General features: G+C 41.9%; 1 long non-coding RNA gene across 1 annotated transcript in view; it reads left to right on the top strand.

Moving 5' to 3' along the window:
- Positions 1–1671: 1671 nt before the first annotated feature.
- The window catches only part of LOC134314345 (uncharacterized), a 101133-nt gene continuing 80644 nt past the window's right edge, over positions 1672–22160 (top strand). Inside the window, exons 1-2 of the long non-coding RNA XR_010012373.1 lie at positions 1672–1753; positions 4235–4300. This is a non-coding gene — a long non-coding RNA (uncharacterized LOC134314345). The remainder of the gene's footprint in view (positions 1754–4234; positions 4301–22160) is intronic.

Below are 22160 nucleotides of genomic sequence, written 5' to 3'. Positions count from 1 at the left end.
AGGACAGAATTAAGGAAGGTCAGATGTTGATAGATTTTTTAAAAAGGATGGAAATGGATGTAGTGAACATGTTAAGAGGAACACGAACAGGGTGACATAAGAGTGGGTGAAGGTGCACACAGGTTGACTATATCTTATGTAGGTCAAAACAAAAGAGAATAGAAACTGTAAAGTTGTGACAAAGGTGATTGTACTTAAACAGCCTTATAAAGTTTTACATTTTGTATAAAACACTTCTAACATAAACATCTGGTCATAAACTCATACCACTTTAGCAGTTTAGCAGTGCACATGTTTTTGTTTATGGGGATGTTTCACACTTTGGTTACATTCATGACAGAAACAATAGTTACTCATTACACGAGGTTCTTCAGTTCACAAGGTTATATTGAACACAGTCCTGGACAATTTTGTATCTTTAATTCACCTCACTTGCATGTCTTTGGACTGTGGGAGGAAACCGGAGCTCCTGGAGAAAACCCACACAGACACGGGGAGAACATGCAAACTCCACACAGAAAGGACTTGGACCGCCCCACCTGGGGATTGAATCCAGGACCTTCTTGCTGTGAGGCGACAGTGCTACCCACCGAGCCACCGTGCCGCCCAGCAGTGCACATAGAAATTTGCATAAGAAAACATCATCAGGAAATAAAGATTGCACCATAAGGTGCACCTGGTCCTGTGATATTATATTCTCATTTTAGATGGTATACACCCCTGCAAAGCAATGCAATGATTTAATACAGTGATTTGCGCTAGATGGTTTGTAGACTCTCATGGATCTTTCTCTGTACTCTCCCTAATCATTTTAGCAGTGCACATAGAGGTACGATTATCCTGACATATGAAAACATCATCAGAAAATAAAGTTTGCACCATAGGGTGCACCTGGTCCTGTAATATTATATTTTCATTTAGATGTTGTACACCCTTGCAAAGCAATGCAATGATTTAATACAGTGATTGGCGCTAGATGGTTTATATAGATGACTCTCATGGTTCATTCTCTGTACTGAATAGTTGGCAGCACACAGTATGAAAAGCATTGCTCTTCCCTTGCTCAAGGTTCCAGGTTTTGTGCTCTTTACACCAAGTTGTTCACTTTTCACACTGGCTTTTTAATACAAAAGGTTTTTAAATACAGAAGGTAGTGTGTAACATGGGGTTGGAAAGGGCTGTTCAGACAGAAACACTTTCCTGCTAGTGGGAAACGTATTAACGATATTTGACACTTAAATAATTTAGTAGACGGTCTTATTCAGACATTTCCTTCTCATTTTGGTTCAATTCAGCAACAGACACAAGGACACAAAAAACACAATTATGCTACAACAAGAAAGTACAGAAGTGAATGTATTGACTTCAAAATGCGAATGTACAGTTAGCATGTTGTAATATGTTTTGTTTATTTGACTTAAATGCACATATAAACTTATATTTGTTCATATAAAGAGTGTCATGACATTCATTCTGTAAAAAAAAAAACCCCAAAGTTTTAATGTTTTTACACAGTCGTGAGGGGGCTATTTGGTAGGAAACGGTGAATGGGACTGTTATAATATTAGTTTTGACGCTAGGTGGCAGTACTGTAACACACACGTATGTGAAAGGTGAATTGAGACACAGCCCGAGTGAACGAGTGCTCTGGATTAATTTCACTGCCTTTTATTACTTTGTTTTGCTTCACATAATAACAAGGCTTCGTCTTGTAGTGAGTAAAGCCAGAATAATCACTATAAATGGAATTAAGGTATTTATGATTACGTTATTTTATATGCAGTAAGCATTATGACTTATGATCTGTATTAGTACGTAATAAGATGTGTTGTGTGACATCAACCAATAAATGAACTATCACTGAACAATCGTATCATGCTTTTTTGCACAATGCTACTCAAGAGCTACACTGATCAGCTATAACATTAAAACCACCTCATTGTTTCTACACTCACTGTCCATTTTATCAGCTCCACTTCCATATGGAAGCACTTTGTAGTTCTACAATTACTGACTGTAGTCCATCTGTTTCTCTGCATGCTCTGTTAGCCCCCTTTCATGCTGTTTTTCAATGGTCAGGACCCCCACAGGACCACCACAGAGCAGGTATTACTTAGGTGGTGGATCATTCTCAGCACCGTAGTGACACTGACATGGTGGTGGTGTGTTAGTGTGTGTTGTGCTGGTATGAGTGGATCAGACACAGCAGCACTGCTGGAGTTTTACTGATGACCACTGATGAAGGTCTAGAAGATGACCAACTCAAACAGCAGCAATAGATGAGCGATCGTCTCTGACTTTACATCTACAAGGTGGGCCAACTAGGTAGGGGTGTCTAATAGAGTGGACAGTGAGTGGACACGGTATTTAAAAACTCCAGCAGCGCTGCTGTGTCTGATCCACTCACACCAGCACAACACACACTAACACACCATCACCATGTCAGTGTCACTGCAGTGCTGAGAATTAACCACCACCTAAGTAATAAATGCTCTGTGGTGGTCCTGACATTTGAAGAACAGGGTGAAAACAGGCTTAAAAAGTATGTAGAGAAACAGATGAACTACAGTCAGTAATTGTAGAACAACAAAGTGATTCTACATGGTAAGTGGAGCTGATAAAATGGACAGTGAGTGTGGAAACAACGAGGTGGTCTTAATGTTATGGCTGATCAGTGTACTGTATAATGAGCACCATAATGAGTCACAAATATTGGAATTGTATTTTTCATTTTCATGTTTTATTACTGATTTATCCTGATCAGGGTTGCAATGGGTCTGGTTTCCACAGAGTGGCCCTGGTTTCACAGGGCACAATGCAGTAAAACACCCCTTAAAGGATGCCAGTCCCTCGTGGACCCTTGACCACCCCCATCACAGACATAGCCAACCATGTCTGTATATAAAGGGTGTACCTAAAGGAAATATCACTACAGCGGTAAATCACTAACTATAACTATCTATATGTTTACTAAAATACACACACATACATATTGCATCACAAATAGTAAAAACACATTGAACATGGTATTAATGAATATTCTAATGAAATAAAATGTTGTTAAAAATGTATTGAAATGCACTGAAAATATGCATGTGTCCAGACTTTAGGGACACCCTGTAGATATAGATGCACAACATTACCACATTGAGGATTCTAACTCTGGATTCCAGTGGTAGTGGTCTGGCCAGATTTACTGCTGTGTATTTTATGACTGATCTAAGCTAAAAGGTTCCTAGCAGTATGGCCTGCTTAAGCCAATCAGATCCTTTAAAATGTTGATGTGTACATCTTATAAAAGTATTTTTCTTTCTAATAATAGTAAAACTAATAATAATATAATTTAAGTCACGTTTAAGAGCTGGTTTTAAATGTGTTTAATGTAAACAGCATATATATATATATATATATATATATATATATATATATTATATATATATATATATATATGCTGTTTACATTAAACACATTTAAAACATTTAAAACCAGCTTTTTTTATATATTTATATATATATATATATATATATATATATATATATATATATATATATATATACATACTGTATATATATATATACAGTATATACGTATATATTGTGTGTGTGTGTGTGAGTGTGTGTGTGTGAGTGTGTGTGTGCATGGTGGTTTGCTTGTAGGTCACAGAGGTAACACCTGCACTGCTCAGTTTTTGTTATCAGTGAAACTGACATATAACGACCAACTCTGTCTTGCCCCCTCCCCACACGTCGTCATGTAAATTCAATGCAAATTCGGTCTTCTGTCTTCCCTGTCTGACATTTAGTGCTGGAATTTACTCTCTTTTCAAAACACACAGCATGGTTTGTGTTTGTGTGTGAGGGGTAAATGCCTCTCATATGTATGCTAGCCAGTTAACAGCTGTAAAATCAATCATAGGGTAATAAAGGAAGAGGGACTTTATGTTAAGGACCATGGTTTCCAGCAAGCTAGTTTGAATGCACCTATTAAAACACATGAAACAGTGGTCTCTTGCAAAGGGCAGTAAATAGCCTAAATAGCCAGATGTTATCTAAGAACACTGATAATCATAGGCTTGAAAGCTTCACTGCACAAAATAATATTTCTCGTATTAAGTCCAAAATATTAATCATAATATTCATAGACTTGTATGGTTTGGCATATAGCACATTTTGTGGAGTGCCTGCTTCCCTACATACCCCTTGCACTGTTACTTATATGAGACTCTCCCCAACAGGTAGCAGATCTTTTAGTGTCGCAGCCTCCAAGCTATGGAACTCCGCCCAATAACTCCGCCCAAACTGTGAGTAACTGTATGTCTGTTTCCTCATTTAAGTCAAACGGTATTTCTGTCCTTCTGTTTTTTAGTTTCTTTTCTCTTCAGATAATTATTTACTGTGCTGCTGTTGTAAAGTGCCATAGAGCTTGTGAAAGTCACTATATAAGAACAACTTTATTATTATTCTTGTTATTAGGAAGCCCGTGCTAAGATTAAGCATGTAGGTGGCGCAGCAGTAAAAAAGTACGCTAGCACACCAGAGTTGGGGTTTCGAATACATCGTATTGAATCTCAGCTCTGCCTTTCCGACTGGAAAAGATCCTCATAACTGATGCAACTGCGGCCCCTGATGGCTAACTGATGGCGCCTGCACAGGGCTGAGGAATAATGCTGATGGGGGTGTGGCCCTCCGTACACAGTGCCTGTCAGTGTATGAACTCGACTCGTGCAGGTAAAAAAATGCAGTCTGTACTGACTGTACGTGCCGGAGGGGGCATATATCAGTTGAGAGGCGTCCTCAGTCAGCGGTAAAGGGTCGCTGCCCACGGGGCGCTGTTGGCTGGATATTTTTTGTTGGTGGACTATTCTTAGTTCAGCAGTGACAGTAAGGTGTTTAAAAACTCCAGCAGCATTGCTGTGTCTTATCCACTCATACCAGCACAACACACACTAACACAGTACCACCGTACGCTCGAGTTCTGTTTGTGGACTTCAGCTCGGCTTTTAACACCATAGTGCCAGAGCTGCTGCAGGTCAAACTGTCCCAGCTGTCAGTGCCGGATGCCATCTGCCGGTGGATCATGGACTTTCTGACAAATAGGACACAGCAGGTACAGCTAGGAAAACACACTTCAGACCAGCGGAACCTAAGTACTGGTGTACCACAAGGCTGTGTGCTTTCACCCCTTCTCTTCAGTCTCTATACCAATGAATGTGTTTCTAAGGAACCAGCTGTAAAGATCCTTAAGTTTGCTGATGACACCACTGTGGTGGGCCTCATAACCGATGGTGACGAGTCTGCCTACAGAAAGGAAGTCGAGCAGTTGGTCTCCTGGTGCAGCGACAACCACCTGCTGATCAACACACAAAAGACTGTAGAGATGGTGGTGGATTTCAGGCGCAACGCGCCCTCCTTACCCCCCCTCACAATTAATGGCTCTATGGTCTTAGTGGTGGAGTCACTTAAGTTCCTGGGCACCACCTTATCCAGGGACCTAAAGTGGGAAAAAAACACACTCTCCATCGCCAAGAGGGCTCAGCAGAGAATGTTCTTCCTGAGACAGCTGAAGAAATTCAACCTGCCACAGAGTCTGCTGATCCAGTTCTACACAGCAATAATAGAGTCCATCTTTACATCATCCATCACCATCTGGTTTGGTTCCTCAACATCACATGAACAAGCCAAACTCCAGCGTATATCAGGACAGCAGAGAGGATCATTGGATGTAGTCTGCCAACGCTTCAGGACATCTACAACAGCAGAGTGCTGAAGCGTGCCGGCAAAATTACAGCAGACCCCTCTCATCCTGGACATCATCTTTTTCAAACTCTTCCATCTGGCAGACGACTCAAGACAATAAAAACAAACACATCCAGACACGCTAACAGCTTTTTCCCCAGAGCTGTAACACTTTTTAACCAAAGTTGTTCTCTTGGGCAAATGTTGGTAAATACTGGTTAACAGTCCGTGTGCTGTCGGGTCTGTTAAATATGTTCTATGTTACATGTCATACATGTGTAATTGTCTGTACTATTATGTGTATTGTTTGTACTACTATGTGGACTATTGTGTGTATTATTGTGTGTATCACCAAAGCAAATTCCTCGTATGTGTAACATACCTGGCGAAATAAAGTGATTCTGATTCTGATTCTGATGTCAGTGTCACTGCAGTGCTGAAAATCATCCACCATCGAGAGTCCTGACCACTGAAGAACAGCATGAAAGGGGGCTAACAAAGCATGCAGAGAAACAGATTGACTACAGTCAGTAATTGTAGAACTACAAAGTGCTCCTATATGGAAAGTGGAGCTGATAAAATGGACAGTGTGTGTTTTAATGTTATGGCTGATCAGTGTACATTCTCAATATGGTTCATAGCTTGTGCATACCTGATCATTTGCTACTTGGACACCCCGTTGTAAAACCCTGTGCATTCATTTGAGCCCAACCCTCATTTGCAGCTATAAAAGCCCTCACTCATTTGAAGTGTGTATGTGGGAATATGTCTATCAAGTCTAAAGAGCATTTAAAAGACCAGACACTAATGTGTAATGAAAAGCTTGAAGTCAGGTTCACTGGAGTTCCTCCACACCAGTCTAATCCAACCATGTCTTAATGGACTTGGCTTTGTCCATAGGGCACAGTCATACTGAAACATGAAAGAACCTTTCCCGGTCTGTTCCCACAAGGTTAAAAGCATTGATACATCTTTGAGCAACAGCTGCGGCTGCAACACCTAAACTTAACACTTATGAGGGGTGTCCACATACTTTAGGCTATATAGTCTTTGGTAATTATGCTGAGATTTATTCAATACCACAAATATGTCTGAAACAGTGAATGACTGAACCGTTCTTTAAATGCTAAGTAATTCTGTACAGCATCTGCTGATAGATTTAGTGATAATCACAGACATCCAGGCTTTACTCCAAACCTAGCTCAGCTCCACAAACACACACACACACACACACACACACTCGCTTTCAATCTTAGACATTCAACGTGTGGTTTTTAAATGGTAAATTTCCATCCAGTTGCTGAAAGAGTAATCGAGTCAGAAAAATATTTTCAAGGGCAGTAGTGGGTTTGGATGATGGGGGATTCATCAGCTCTACAGTGTTCTGTCATTCTTGAATTTCTGTGGTGGTTCTTAAAGGGACCACATGTCCAACTTGTTGTGCTGATAACAGTTATCAGGCATAACATTATGACAACCTCCTTGTTTCTACACTCACTGTCTATTTTATCAGCTCCACTTACCATATAGGAGCACTTTGTAGTACATACTTAGCCTGCTTTCACCCTGTTTTTCAATGGTCAGGTCCCCCACAGGACCACTACAGAGTAGGTATTATTTGGGTGGTGGATCATTCTCAGCACTGCTGTGTTCACTGACATGGTGGTGGTGTGTTAGTGTGTGTTGTGCTGGTATGAGTGGATAAGACACAGCAATGCTGATAAAGTTTTTAAACACCTCACTGTCACTGCTGGACTGAGAATACTTCACCAACCAAAAATATCCAGCCAACAGCGCCCCATGGGCAGCGTCCTGTGACCACTGATGAGGGTCTAGAAGATGACCAACTCAAACAGCAGCAATAAATGAGTGATCGTCTCTGACTTTACATCTACAAGGTGCACCAACTAGGTAGGAGTGTCTAATAGCGTGGACAGTGAGTGGACACAGTATTTAAAAAGTCCAGCAGCGCTGCTGTGTCTGATCCACTCATACCAGCACAACACACACTAACACACCACCACCATGTCAGTGTCACTGCAGTGCTGAGAATGATCCACCACCTAAATAATACCTGCTCTGTGGTGGTCCTGGGAGAGTCCTGACCACTGAAAGGGCAATAACAAACTGAGCTAAGGAACAGTCAAAGTCCCCCAGGTGAGTAAAAGATTACTGACTTGCACGTTGTAAACACAGTGTATATTGCGCCAGATGGATTGGCTCTGAATCTGTGGTAGAAGTCCTTGCATTAGTCCAGCGCTCCCCAACCTTTTTTGCACCACGGACCGGTTTCATATAAGATAAAATTTCACTGACCGACGGGGGCGTGAGGATTTAAAATTGAACAAACTATACTGCTCACAAATGAGCTTTTTTCGCTGCAACGAGATGCTGCTTCCACCTGGGGGAGATATGAGATGATAAACACCCGTGTGTTGGAAATGGAAGCAGTGTTTTCATTGCTGATGTAGCGATCTCTAATTATTTATTCTGTCTGTGCGGCCCGGTAATAAATGACCCACGGGCCCGGTGGTTGGGGACCACTGCATAAGTCTAATTAATAACACGGGACAAAGAGTTGGGTAACTGGTAGGTCATCAATGTCTAGGGATTGATGCATAACAAAATGGTCAGTGTTTGGCTTGACAGTCTGCAGCTGTGAAACGACTCCACCAACCTGCTGCATCACGTGCAAGAAACGAGGGGCAATGGACCTCATTTAAGATTCATAATCGGACCCTAAGAAACAAAAATGCATGTGTAGTACTGTTTTTACTTCTGTTTTTACTAGATCTCTCCATTCTTGACTTACTGCCCCTTGATAATTGTTCCATTCACATATTATTCCCTCATTATTTATGTGCTTATGCATCCTTGACATCCCTAAATAAGCATATCTCCTACTTACACAGCTTATTAAGTAGCAAAGTTCAGCCTGAAAAATGTACAGACCAATGTAGACCGAAGAGCACCTACACTATCCAAAACACCACGGAACAGCAAGAAGTCTGGTAACCATAGAAACAGTAGCGGGGGCTTTCTGTCTTCATTTTTGGCCTCATTTGCATCATTCAGGTTTTTTGATCTGGAGAGTAGCAACAAAGTCTCGCTCTGAAAGAAATTATTATATATGTGACTAGAGTTTATGCAAATATTGAGCATTTATTAGCCAACTGTGAGTTAATCATATGCTCGCTTTTATACAACCGGAGATCAAAGGAATAAAAGCCAAAAAGCCATATTTTGTGGACTGTTTAGACTATAGCTGGATTGCCAATATGTCCAATTAACATTACATTGTATTGTTCCCCAGTGTAGTTGTTTCTGTTCTCCTCTGTCTCATGCACCCTATTTCAATAGTGAGCTAGCACATTAGACCTCAGCGCCCTCGAGCCCTAGTTACTCACAATAACAAGCAGCTTTAAGACATCAAAATCAATTACACCTGCCTTCCTGAGCTGCTCGACAGTCTAGGGTTTTGTCTAAGCATTAGAAGAACTTGTAGATCATGGACCCTGCTGATGCCAAACCTTCAGTGTTCATGAGTCCAAGAGTATAAGTGCCATTGCTCTCTGGGTGACCGATGTATTTCACCTGCTGTCAACCAGCGTGATGCATTACAATCCACCTGCCATTAGCTCATCATTGACTTATAAACAAGGAATAAATCTGTAGGTTTGTTAAGAGCTAGTTAGTATAATATAGCTATCACATCCATCCATACTAATCAAAAAACGTGAGTGCCGGGCGCCCAGGTGGCGCAGCGGCTAATCTGCTAGCACAGTGGTCCCCACCCACTGGGTGTCATTTATTACCAGGCAGCACAGAAAGAATAAATACTTAGAGATGGCTACAAAAGCAATGAAAACAGTGCTTCCATTTCCAACACACTTTGGGTGTTATTGTCTCCTATCACCCCTAGGTGGGAGTGTCTTGTTGCAGTGAAGAAAGCTCATTTGTGAGTAGTATTGTTATTCTATTTTATTCTATCATATATGAAACCGGTCCGTGGTGCAAAAAAAGTTGAGGATCGCTGCACTAGCACCCCAATGCTGGAATACTGAAGTCCCAGACTCCGGTTGACTGGGCGCCCCCCTAGCGAGCATAATTGCTTGCTGCAGACAAAATAGGTCATTAAGTCTGCCGGGTGGGAAAAGACCGGACTGAAAAGTGGATGGGGGTCTTCAATGCTGTGCAAGGACCCTGGTTAGTAGCCCAAGGTGCCTGTACATGAAGTAGAGGAGCCTGGAGATCAGGACATGGCTCTCCGTGCAGGAATTCTGGTCTCACGCTTGAATTCAGCGAAGGGTTGTGGACTGCCCACGTGTCGGAGGGAGCGTAAGGTAGGCAAAATTACCCTCCTTGGACACGACCGACAAGTCTCCAGCAGCGGAAGATGAATTGGGTACGCTAAATTGGGAGAAAAAAGTGTACATGCATAAAATATCAATATCAACATGAGTGTCAGTATTAAACTAAATACTGATGTATGAATGTGTGTATAAATGTTAGCTAATTACTAGAGATGGGACGATCGATCGGCTATGAATCGGTATCGGCCGATTTTTAATCAAAATATGCTATCGGCGATCGGCGATATTTCCTAAAAGTAGCCGATCCGATCGTGTGATATACAGTGCCTTGCAAAAGTATTCAGCCCCCTTGAACTTTTCAACCTTTTGCCACATTTCAGGCTTCAAACATAACGATATGAAATTGTAATTTTTTGTGAAGAATCAACAACAAGCGGGACACAATCGTGAAGTGGAACGACATTTATTGGATATTTTAAACTTTTTTTAGAAATAAAAAACTGAAAAGTGGGGTGTGCAATATTATTCAGCCCCCTTGCGTTAATACTTTGTAGCGCCACCTTTTGCTGCGATTACAGCTGCAAGTCGCTTGGGGTATGTCTCTATCAGTTTTGCACATCGAGAGACAGAAATTTTTGCCCATTCTTCCTTGCAAAACAGCTCGAGCTCAGTGAGGTTGGATGGAGAGCGTTTGTGAACAGCAGTTTTCAGCTCTTTCCACAGATTCTCGATGGGATTCAGGTCTGGACTTTGACTTGGCCATTCTAACACCTGGATACGTTTATTTGTGAACCGTTCCATTGTAGATTTTGCTTTATGTTTTGGATCATTGTCTTGTTGGAAGATAAATCTCCATCCCAGTCTCAGGTCTTTTGCAGACTGCAACAGGTTTTCTTCCAGAATGGTCCTGTATTTGGCTCCATCCATCTTCCCATCAATTTTAACCATCTTCCCTGTCCCTGCTGAAGAAAAGCAGGCCCAAACCATGATGCTGCCACCACCATGTTTGACAGTGGGGATGGTGTGTTCAGGGTGATGAGCTGTGTTGCTTTTACGCCAAACATAACGTTTTGCATTGTGGCCAAAAAGTTCGATTTTGGTTTCATCTGACCAGAGCACCTTCTTCCACATGTTTGGTGTGTCTCCCAGGTGACTTTTTATGGATATCTTTGAGAAATGGCTTTCTTCTTGCCACTCTTCCATAAAGGCCAGATTTGTGCAGTGTACGACTGATTGTGTCCTATGGACAGAGTCTCCCACCTCAGCTGTAGATCTCTGCAGTTCATTCAGAGTGATCATGGGCCTCTTGGCTGCATCTCTGATCAGTCTTCTCCTTGTTTGAGCTGAAAGTTTAGAGGGACGGCCGGGTCTTGGTAGATTTGCAGTGGTCTGATACTCCTTCCATTTCAATATGATCGCTTGCACAGTGCTCCTTGAGATGTTTAAAGCTTGGGAAATCTTTTTGTATCCAAATCCGGCTTTAAACTTCTCCACAACAGTATCTCGGACCTGCCTGGTGTGTTCCTTGGTCTTCATGATGCTCTCTGCGCTTTAAACAGAACTCTGAGACTGTCACAGAGCAGGTGCATTTATACGGAGACTTGATTACACACAGGTGGATTCTATTTATCACCATCAGTCATTTAGGTCAACATTGGATCATTCAGAGATCCTCACTGAACTTCTGGAGTGAGTTTGCTGCACTGAAAGTAAAGGGGCTGAATAATATTGCACGCCCCACTTTTTAGTTTTTTATTTCTAAAAAAAGTTTAAAATATCCAATAAATTTCGTTCCACTTCACGATTGTGTCCCACTTGTTGTTGATTCTTCACAAAAAATTACAATTTCATATAGTTATGTTTGAAGCCTGAAATGTGGCAAAAGGTTGAAAAGTTCAAGGGGGCTGAATACTTTTGCAAGGCACTGTATAAAGACCATGTTAAGTTAACAGCTCAGTGGATTGATCCAGACTTTGAGCTACGACGCGCCAACCATCACATCACCATTCATCAACCATCGTACAGAAACCATTGTGAAAGCTCTTCATGACCTAAAATAACATCATTAACGTTGTGCATCATACATACGATGTAATTCTGCTGATTGTAATATTTACTTTAAAAAGATAATTCAACCCGGTCACATCTGAGTCGATTCTATCAGCACGTTATATAAACTCCTGGTTCACTTTGGTAAATCGTAAGTGGTTCTTACTTGTGATGTAGATGAGAACAGAAAACGTTACAGAGCCAATCAGAGGCAAACGTTTATTAATTACCAAATTCGTTAGTTCAGGATCATCTGCTGAACTTTTAGCTCCTTAGACGGAACGAGTCTGACGGTCGGTTACAGATCTGTGGTAATAGCAGTTTAATGAAGCTTTTTAATGTAAGAGAGTCACACAAAATGTTCTGTAGTAGCTGGTGTTTATTTAAAACCACGACATTTAATTAATAACAGTAAACACGGAGAGAGAACTGAGAAGAGAAACTTACGCTTCGCGAAAAATGACTCGTGAATCAATGAATCACTTATAGCGATACAGTGAACAAAGCGTCTCTTCTAAAGGCGCACACACACACACACACACACGCGCGCGCTGCTCCGGTTTATCTTACGGCTCTTTTTAAGTTTATTTATTTTATTTACTGCTAACACCCCCCCACCCCCCCCGACCCCGATCGCAATCGGCTATCGGGCGATGTCCCTGAAAGGAGATCGCAGATCGGAATCGATGCCAAAAACCCCGATCGTCCCATCTCTACTAATTACTGTGTTTTCCTATTTAAGCTTCTCTTTCAGTCGTCATTTCAGACGCCTTTGCATTGTGGTTCCCTCCAGCATTTAAGCCCTGGCAGTAGCTTTTGGTGTCCTTTAGTATCTAGCTGTCTCATTATACAGTCCACAGACAGTGTTCTAATTGGCTAGCTTCTGCTCCAATTTTGATATTGCTTGTCATTTTGGAGTAACAAGGTGACAACCTGAAAATGTCATGAAGGAATAATAAATCTCACATCAGTTTAATTTACTGCTAGCAGATACACCATGTCCAGAGAATCCAAATTAACTTCTCAGATAGAGAATGTGATATCCCTTTCAAATCTTATTATGATTCTGGAAATATTTCCCCTGCCACAGGCATCTTTGAGCAGGCTCATTTTTTATTAATCTGTTTTGTGACTTTATATTTAATAGCCAAGACCATTCAGAATTCATGATTAGATAAATAAGCAGTAGGATGTCTCAGGGTTAAGAGGCTTGTGTCATGGTGATATTGCACCAGGGACTGACATTAAACCTATAATGTTTTGATTTTAAGAATTTCTCTGACCCGTGGATTAGGGACAGTGGTGGCCTAGTGGGTTGAGCTTTGGACCATCAATCGAAAGGTTTGAATCCCAGCTCTGCCATTCAGCCACTGCTGGGCTTTTTTTTCTGTTGTATGTATGCATTTTCTCCCAATTTAGCGTAGTCAATTTGTCTTCCGCTGCTGGTGGATCACCGATTGCAGTTGAGGTGGGTGTATTGTTGCTCACACCTCCTTCGACCCACGCGCAGCCCTTAGCGGAACCCTTTTCCATCCATGCATTATGCACTGGTGCCTCTCTATTTGCTAATCAGGATCCTTACACAGCGTTTGAAGACCCCACCCACATAGTCCGGTCATCCCACCCTGGCAGAAACGTGTCTGCTGCAGGCACTGTCAGTTATGCCCAATAGGGGGAGATTCTGAACTCCTTGGTTCGAAACTCGGCATTGCCCAGCCAACCGAGGAGTTCAGAATCTCGGCGCTGGTGTGCTAGCGGAATATCCCGCTGCGCCACCTGGGCACCTTGGGCTTTTGAGCAAGGCCCTTAACCCTTGCTGCTCCAGGGGCGCCGTAAAACGGCTGACACTGTGCTCTGACCACAGCTTCTAAAAGAGCTGGGATATGCGAAAAAAATAATTTTGTTGTACTGTACACATGTTTAAGTATATATGACAAATGAAGGCATTCTATTATATTCTATTACAGTCATTTGTAGAATCTTGATTTGGCATGAGGGCACTATATATATATATTATAGTATAATATATATTATAGACAGATCAGCCATAACATTAAAACTAGCTTCTTGTTTCTACACCCACTATCCATTTTATCAGCTCCACTTACCATATAGAAGCACTTTGTAGTTCTACAGTTACTGACTCTCCCAGGACCACTACAGAGTAGGTATTATTTGGGTGGTGGGTCATTCATGCAGTGACACAGACATAGTGGTGGTGTGTTAGTGTGTGTTGCGCTGGTATGAGTGGATAAGACACACCAGCGCTGCTGGAGTTTTTACGAAGTTAAGCCACGCCCCCTCCGACACGCGGGCAGCAGCCGTATGCATTTTGTCACCCACACTAGGTGAGTGCATATACAGTGTATCACAAAAGTGAGTACACCCCTCACATTTCTGCAAATATTTCATTATATCTTTTCATGGGACAACACTATAGACATGAAACTTGGATATAACTTAGAGTAGTCAGTGTACAGCTTGTATAGCAGTGTAGATTTACTGTCTTCTGAAAATAACTCAACACACAGCCATTAATGTCTAAATAGCTGGCAACATAAGTGAGTACACCCCACAGTGAACATGTCCAAATTGTGCCCAAATGTGTCGTTGTCCCTCCCTGGTGTCATGTGTCAAGGTCCCAGGTGTAAATGGGGAGCAGGGCTGTTAAATTTGGTGTTTTGGGTACAATTCTCTCATACTGGCCACTGGATATTCAACATGGCACCTCATGGCAAAGAACTCTCTGAGGATGTGAGAAATAGAATTGTTGCTCTCCACAAAGATGGCCTGGGCTATAAGAAGATTGCTAACACCCTGAAACTGAGCTACAGCATGGTGGCCAAGGTCATACAGCGGTTTTCCAGGACAGGTTCCACTCGGAACAGGCTTCGCCAGGGTCGACCAAAGAAGTTGAGTCCACGTGTTCGGCGTCATATCCAGAGGTTGGCTTTAAAAAATAGACACATGAGTGCTGCCAGCATTGCTGCAGAGGTTGAAGACGTGGGAGGTCAGCCTGTCAGTGCTCAGACCATACGCCGCACACTGCATCAACTCGGTCTGCATGGTCGTCATCCCAGAAGGAAGCTGACGCACAAGAAAGCCAGCAAACAGTTTGCTGAAGACAAGCAGTCCAAGAACATGGATTACTGGAATGCCCTGTGGTCTGACGAGACCAAGATAAACTTGTTTGGCTCAGATGGTGTCCAGCATGTGTGGCGGCGCCCTGGTGAGAAGTACCAAGACAACTGTATCTTGCCTACAGTCAAGCATGGTGGTGGTAGCATCATGGTCTTGGGCTGCATGAGTGTTGCTGGCACTGGGGAGCTGCAGTTCATTGAGGGAAACATGAATTCCAACATGTACTGTGACATTCTGAAACAGAGCATGATCCCCTCCCTTCGAAAACTGGGCCTCATGGCAGTTTTCCAACAGGATAATGACCCCAAACACAACCTCCAAGATGACAACTGCCTTGCTGAGGAAGCTGAAGGTAAAGGTGATGGACTAAACCCAATTGAGCACCTGTGGCGCATCCTCAAGTGGAAGGTGGAGGAGTTCAAGGTGTCTAACATCCACCAGCTCCGTGATGTCATCATGGAGGAGTGGAAGAGGATTCCAGTAGCAACCTGTGCAGCTCTGGTGAATTCCATGCCCAGGAGGGTTAAGGCAGTGCTGGATAATAATGATGGTCACACAAAATATTGACACTTTGGGCACAATTTGGACATGTTCACTGTGGGGTGTACTCACTTATGTTGCCAGCCATTTAGACATTAATGGCTGTGTGTTGAGTTATTTTCAGAAGACAGTAAATCTACACTGCTATACAAGTTGTACACTGACTACTCTAAGTTATATCCAAGTTTTATTTCTATAGTGTTGTCCCATGAAAAGATATAATAAAATATTTGCAGAAATGTGAGGGGTGTACTCACTTTTGTGATACACTGTATGTGAAACAGCCCTGGGTACGAAGAGACACACCCTGATCAACACACTCCTTCCATGCCTCCGTGCAGGCGCCATCAATCAGCCAGCAGAGGTCGTAGTTGCATCAGCCACGAGTCCCTATCTGGCATAACACCCCACCCCTATTTGAACAACAGGCCAATCGCTGTTCATGTGGCCGCTCAGCCCAGCCGGATGGCAGAGCTGAGATTCGATACGATGTATTCGAGATCCCAGCTCTGGTGTGCTAGAGTGTGTTTTTACCACTGCGCCACCTGAGCGGCGGCATGAGGGCACTTTTGACATGGTCTCAATGTTGCAAAATTGTAGGAATTTAAATACAAATTAGTGGTGCATCCAAAGGGAAGCGCCAACAGTTGTAGCCAGTGGGCTTAGAAACTTGAGAGTCTTTGACCATGTGATCAGCTGCCTTAGTTAGGTTTAATATGCTGATTTTGGGCCATGATATTACTTGTTTCATGGCAATCAAATGACATTTAGGAACTTAGGGTTCTCTAAAGGGTTCTTTATGTGATCTCCCAGAGTTTTGAAAATTGAGAGATTTGTAATGGTTGTTTTAGACAAATAAGTAAATAAGTTCTATTTATTTAATCACAGAAAATGAAGAGCTGCAAAAATCATTTATAGCCCAAAAGCACAATATTCTCATGTATGCCCAATTAGCTATTGTAACGTATCTGTTCAGCTTCTTTGTATGCGTGTGGTGGATCTTTTCTCAGTCCAACGTGGCGCCGTAATGACCCAGCATCATTTACAATCCATTCCCTGTATTCACAGCTATGCCCACTGGGCATTGGTATATTTCTCTCTTCCATGAATGCATTTCTCACCCAGAGCATTATGGGTAGGGTGAGGGCCCGATTAATGCTAAAACATGCCAGGAATGCACCATCTTAGCAGCGAACAGAGGAGTACAAAGAGCTTCTATTCCTTTATCTGTGGACCCCGCAGGCGGAGACACCACTCTTAAGGCTTTTGTGTGGGAGAGAGAAAGTGATTGAGTGAGTTGATCTGTATGACCGAGTGAGTGAGAAAAACACAATGAGAGCAAAGAATTCGTGTGAGAGCGACTGAATGAGTACGCTAGTGTGAGGTTTCGCTTGTTGAAGGTATTTTCTTGGGTACTGTAAAAGTTGTTGCCGGTTTTGGGATGTGTGCTGTGGCCAAGATGAAGTTAAAGCTCAGGGCAAATTCCCATTAGAGCAGTGACCTGAACACAAAGAAGTTTTACATCGTCACTAATGGACTAAACACAAGCGGAAACAACAAACCCCACAGCAATGCAGCCATTCTGTTTCTATTCTTTGTTTTTTAAATGGTGTCAATCCTAGAGTAGTTGGCACTACAAAAAGTGAATTTGTTAGTAAAATGTGCTTTAGCTAAACTACATTCACTTTACCAAAATGCAACTTGATGAATGGTTAGTAGTGAACTGGCTGTTTTAAATTGACCCTGGATGTAAATAAGTACGCAAATGTGTGATGATCCATGTAGGATTGTTGCTCTGTTAAAAATATAGTCTTGCCACCAATCATTGTGACCCTAATTGGGATGGAGCAGTTAATGAATCCACTGCTATAGCTTTAACTTTCCACCACAAACCATTCAAGACTTGAATGAGAGCATTTCATAAAGTTGTACTGGTGAAAGAGAAGGGTTATACACCGACTAGGCATAACATTATGACCACTGATAGGTGAAGTGAATAACACTGATTATCTCTTCTTCACGGCACCTGTTAGTGGGTGGGATATATTAGGCATCAGGTGAACATTTTATCCTCAAAGTTGATGTGTTAGAAGCAGGAAAAATGGGCAAGTGTAAGGATTTAAACGAATTTGACAAGGGCCAAATTGTGATGGCTAGACGACTAGGTCAGAGCATCTCCAAAACAGCTCTTGTGGGGTGTTCCCGCGTGTGCAGTGGTCAGTATCTATCAAAAGTGGTTCAAGGAAGAAACAGTGGTAAACCAGCGACAGGGTCATGGGCCAAGGCTACTGTAGCTCAAATTGCTGAAGACGTTAATACTGGTTCTGATAGAAAGGTGTCAGAATACACAGTGCAGGCCTGTTTTGGCAGCAAAGGGGGGACCGACACAATATTAGGAAGGTGATCATAATGCCTGATCAGTGTATTTACTATCTGCTTGATACTATGATATAAGATTCATATAAATTCTTACATTTATGGTATTCCTTTTAATATTGTGTATACCTTTGAGGCACAACACTTAAGTACATGTAAAACAATACTTAAAAACAAAACATGTTCTTTTAATGTTGGTATACCTCAGGGTTCTAATATTGGTCTACTAATGTTTTACACTTTCAGCATTTTCATATTGCAATAACTGTCTAAACTTTATCATGGTTTCACGTGTATGTCATCACATGTATGTCATGATGGTCTTAAAATTTTGTTTTGAAGTGAATGATAGAAAGCAGATAATAGATTTTCAGAAGTCAGTAATGTCAGCTGGGGCCATTTATAAGCAATGTCATGTCGTTAGATGCACAAAGGTTTGGAACAAACCCCAAACTGACACTTTCAAAGTCTAGAGAAAGATTTTGTGGTCAGATAAAAGAAAGCTTGAGTTATTGGACCCCAGTGAGCCAAAAGATTTTTGAGGAAGAATGTTAAGGCTTTCAAACCCAATGACACTATACCTACTGTCAAGCATAAAAATGCTTCCTACCTGCCTTCTCTAAAATTAAATGCAGGACAAATCATTATATTCAGAAGTCTTCATAAAGCAATGTTGTTCCTATTAAATATTACTATGTATTGGATGGCTGACTGTTACAAGCCTCCTGAACGTATCTATAACACATATGAACTGTCTATAAACACAGTGACTCTCAGCCATTCCTACTCATCTTATATTTCACATACTTGAACTTGAAAGAGACAACTGGACTCCAGACAGCATACCCAACATCCCAGACACATTCAATCCAGTGTCAGCGTCGATTTTTCCCTCAGGCAATACAGATCTCTTTTTCATGGTTAGTGGTCTGAGGTGACACCAAAGTGATGGATGACCAGAAAAAATGTGAAATGTGAAAGTAATTTCTGGCATTCTGCTGCCCATTTCTCCCACTGCACAAATTCATATCTGATCTGATTTCACCCTGAGGAGAAAACATAACAGAGAAAAGATCAAAATGTTCAGCTGTCTAGTGGAAGACTGTCCACTCTTTCATCCTATACAAAGAATGTATATGACTCACTCAGTATTACAACGTGGATATAAAGACCAGATAATGCAGTATTAAATGTCTGTATATACCAATCAGCTCCACCTACCATATAGAAGCACTTTGTAGTTCTACAATTACTGACTGTAGTCCATCTGTTTCTCTGCATGCTTTGTTAGCCCGCTTTCATGCTGTTCTTCAATGGTCAGGACTCTCCCAGGACGACTACAGAGCAGGTATTATTTAGGTGGTGGATCATTCTCAGCACTGCACTGACACTGACATGGTGGTTGTGTGTTAGTGTGTGTTGTGCTGGTATGAGTGGATAAGACACAGCAGCGCTGATGGAATTTTTAAACACCTCACTGTCCCTGCTGGACTGAGAATAGTCCACCAACCAAAAATATATTCAGCCGACAGCGCCCCGTGGGCAGCGTCCTGTGACCACTGATGAAGGTCTAGAAGATGACCAACTCAAACAGCAGCAACAGATGAGCGATCGTCTCTGACTTTACATCTACAAGGTGGACCAACTAGGTAGGAGTGTCTAATAGAGTGGACAGTGAGTGGATACGGTATTTAAAAACTCCAGCAGCGCTGCTTTGTCTGATCCACTCATACCAGCACAACACACACTAACACACCACCACCACCATGTCATTATCACTGCAATGTTGAGAATGATCCACCACCTAAATAATACCTGCTCTGTGGGGGTCCTGACCATTGAAGAACAGGGTGAAAGGAGGTATGTAGAGAAACAGATGGACTACAGTCAGTAATTGTAGAACTTCAAAGTGATTCTATATGGTAAGTGGAGCCGTGAGTGTAAAAACAAGGAGGTGGTTTTAATGTTATGGCTGATCGGTGTAAATTTTAGCTAATTACTAGGCTCTCCTATATAAACTTCTCTTTTAGACATCAGTTCAGACTCCTTTGCATTGTGGTTCCCTCCAGCATTTAAGCCCTGGCAGTAGCTGTTGGTGTCCTTTAGTATCTAGCTGTCTCATTATACAGTCCACAGACAAGTTTTGTGTTCTAATTGGCTAGCTTCTGCTACAGTTTTGATATTGCTTGTCATTTTGGAGTAACAAGGTGACTTAAACTGAAAATGTCATGGAGGAATAATAAATCTCACTTGGGTTTAATTGAATCCAAATGAACTTCTCAGACAGAATGTGATATCCGTTTTGAATCTTAGTTACTTCCCAGATTCCCTCATTTTGACTCTGGATATTGAAATATTTTCCCTGCCGCAAGGAAGGATGTTTTATGTTCACACTGGATGATAGCAGTCTTCTTATTATTGTCACATTTGCCATCTCACATAGCTATCTTATGCAAGCAGAGAAAATGGTCCATGCACTTTGCATACTTCTCCACTAGACTACTAGTATATACTGTATTTATCCTATTTCCTGACTACATGGTCTGCAACAATGCTTAGGTAGGTGATACATGTTAAAGTAACAGCCACATGGATGGCATGACCCAAGGTTTCCCAGCAGAACATTACCAAAAGCATCACACTGCCTCCGCCGGCCATGTATCCTGGTGCCATGTGTTCCCCAGGTAAGCAACGCACACACACCCGGCCATCCACGTGATGTAAAAGAAAACGTGATTCATCAGACCAGGCCACCTTCTTCCACTGCTCCGTGGTCCAGTTCCGATACTCACGTGCCCATTGTTGGCACTTTCGGCGGTGGACAGGGGTCAGCATGGGCACCCTGACTGGTCTGCGGCTTTGCAGCCCCATACACAACAAATTGTGATGCACTGTGTATTCTGACACCTTTCTATCAGAACCAGCATTAACTTCTTCAACAATTTGAGCTACAGTAGCTCGTCTGTTGAATCTGACCACATGGCACAGCCTTCACTCACCACGAGCATCAATGAGCTTTGGCCGCCCATGACCCTGTCACCGGTTTACCACTGTTCCCTCCTTGGACCACTTTTGATAGATACTGACCACTGCAGACCAGGAACACCCCACAAGAGCTGCAGTTTTGGAGTAATCTGACCCAGTCGTCTAGCCATAACAATTTGACCCTTGTCAAATCCTTACGCTCGCCCATTTTCCTGCTTTAATCACATCAACTTTGAGGATAAAATGTAAAATATATCCCACCCACTAACAGGTGCTAACATATATATTCTGTTTTCTAAGTAGATCACACTGAATCTTGTACTTGTATAATGACAATAAAGGTATGCGTATGCATATGATATCAATAAACAGTGCAATTGTTTCTGGCTAGTCATTGCAATAAAGATTAACTATTAAACTTAGCCAGCCAGGAACAGAGGTGTCTAATCCCAAACTTCCAAAGTAAAAAAATTTACATACACTTGTAATGAAAATATCTGTCATAAAATTATAATGGGAAAATCTATGAGGCATTGTACAGATCTCACAAAGCAGATCTTAGATTTTCCCAATTAAAAAATCACTTCAAATCATTCCTAAAGATAATTAGGCACAAGATCATTTTCACAAATAATTATCTTTAAGCACAAAGTACATGAAACGGTCATCTAACAACAAATCCCAAACTGTCATCTTACGCTGGCAGGAAATTTGTACAGATGGTCAGTAATCCAAGAACACAAAAACAGGTCTGCCACCAGAAGACGCTTGACTGGTCACCACAGACTTGAAAGCCCCCTGCTCATGTTTTTTTTTCTTTGTCCTTGAAATCTGTGGTCATCTAAAGTCAAGTTTAAAGCTTCAGTTTTGGAGCAGGGGTGTCTTTCTTGATGTAAAGCTTAGCTGACTGTTGACAGTGTTTACTGTGTTCAGGGCAGAATGTTTTTGGTTGTTCTTGGGATTACATGTGACCACTCAGACACATTATCTTCTCAGCATAAGTTGAGAGTATTGGGTTTCT

The sequence above is a fragment of the Trichomycterus rosablanca genome, chromosome 5 (genome assembly GCF_030014385.1).
Source record: "Trichomycterus rosablanca isolate fTriRos1 chromosome 5, fTriRos1.hap1, whole genome shotgun sequence".
Lineage (NCBI taxonomy): Eukaryota > Metazoa > Chordata > Actinopteri > Siluriformes > Trichomycteridae > Trichomycterus > Trichomycterus rosablanca.
This window is presented reverse-complemented; position numbering and strand designations above follow the sequence as displayed.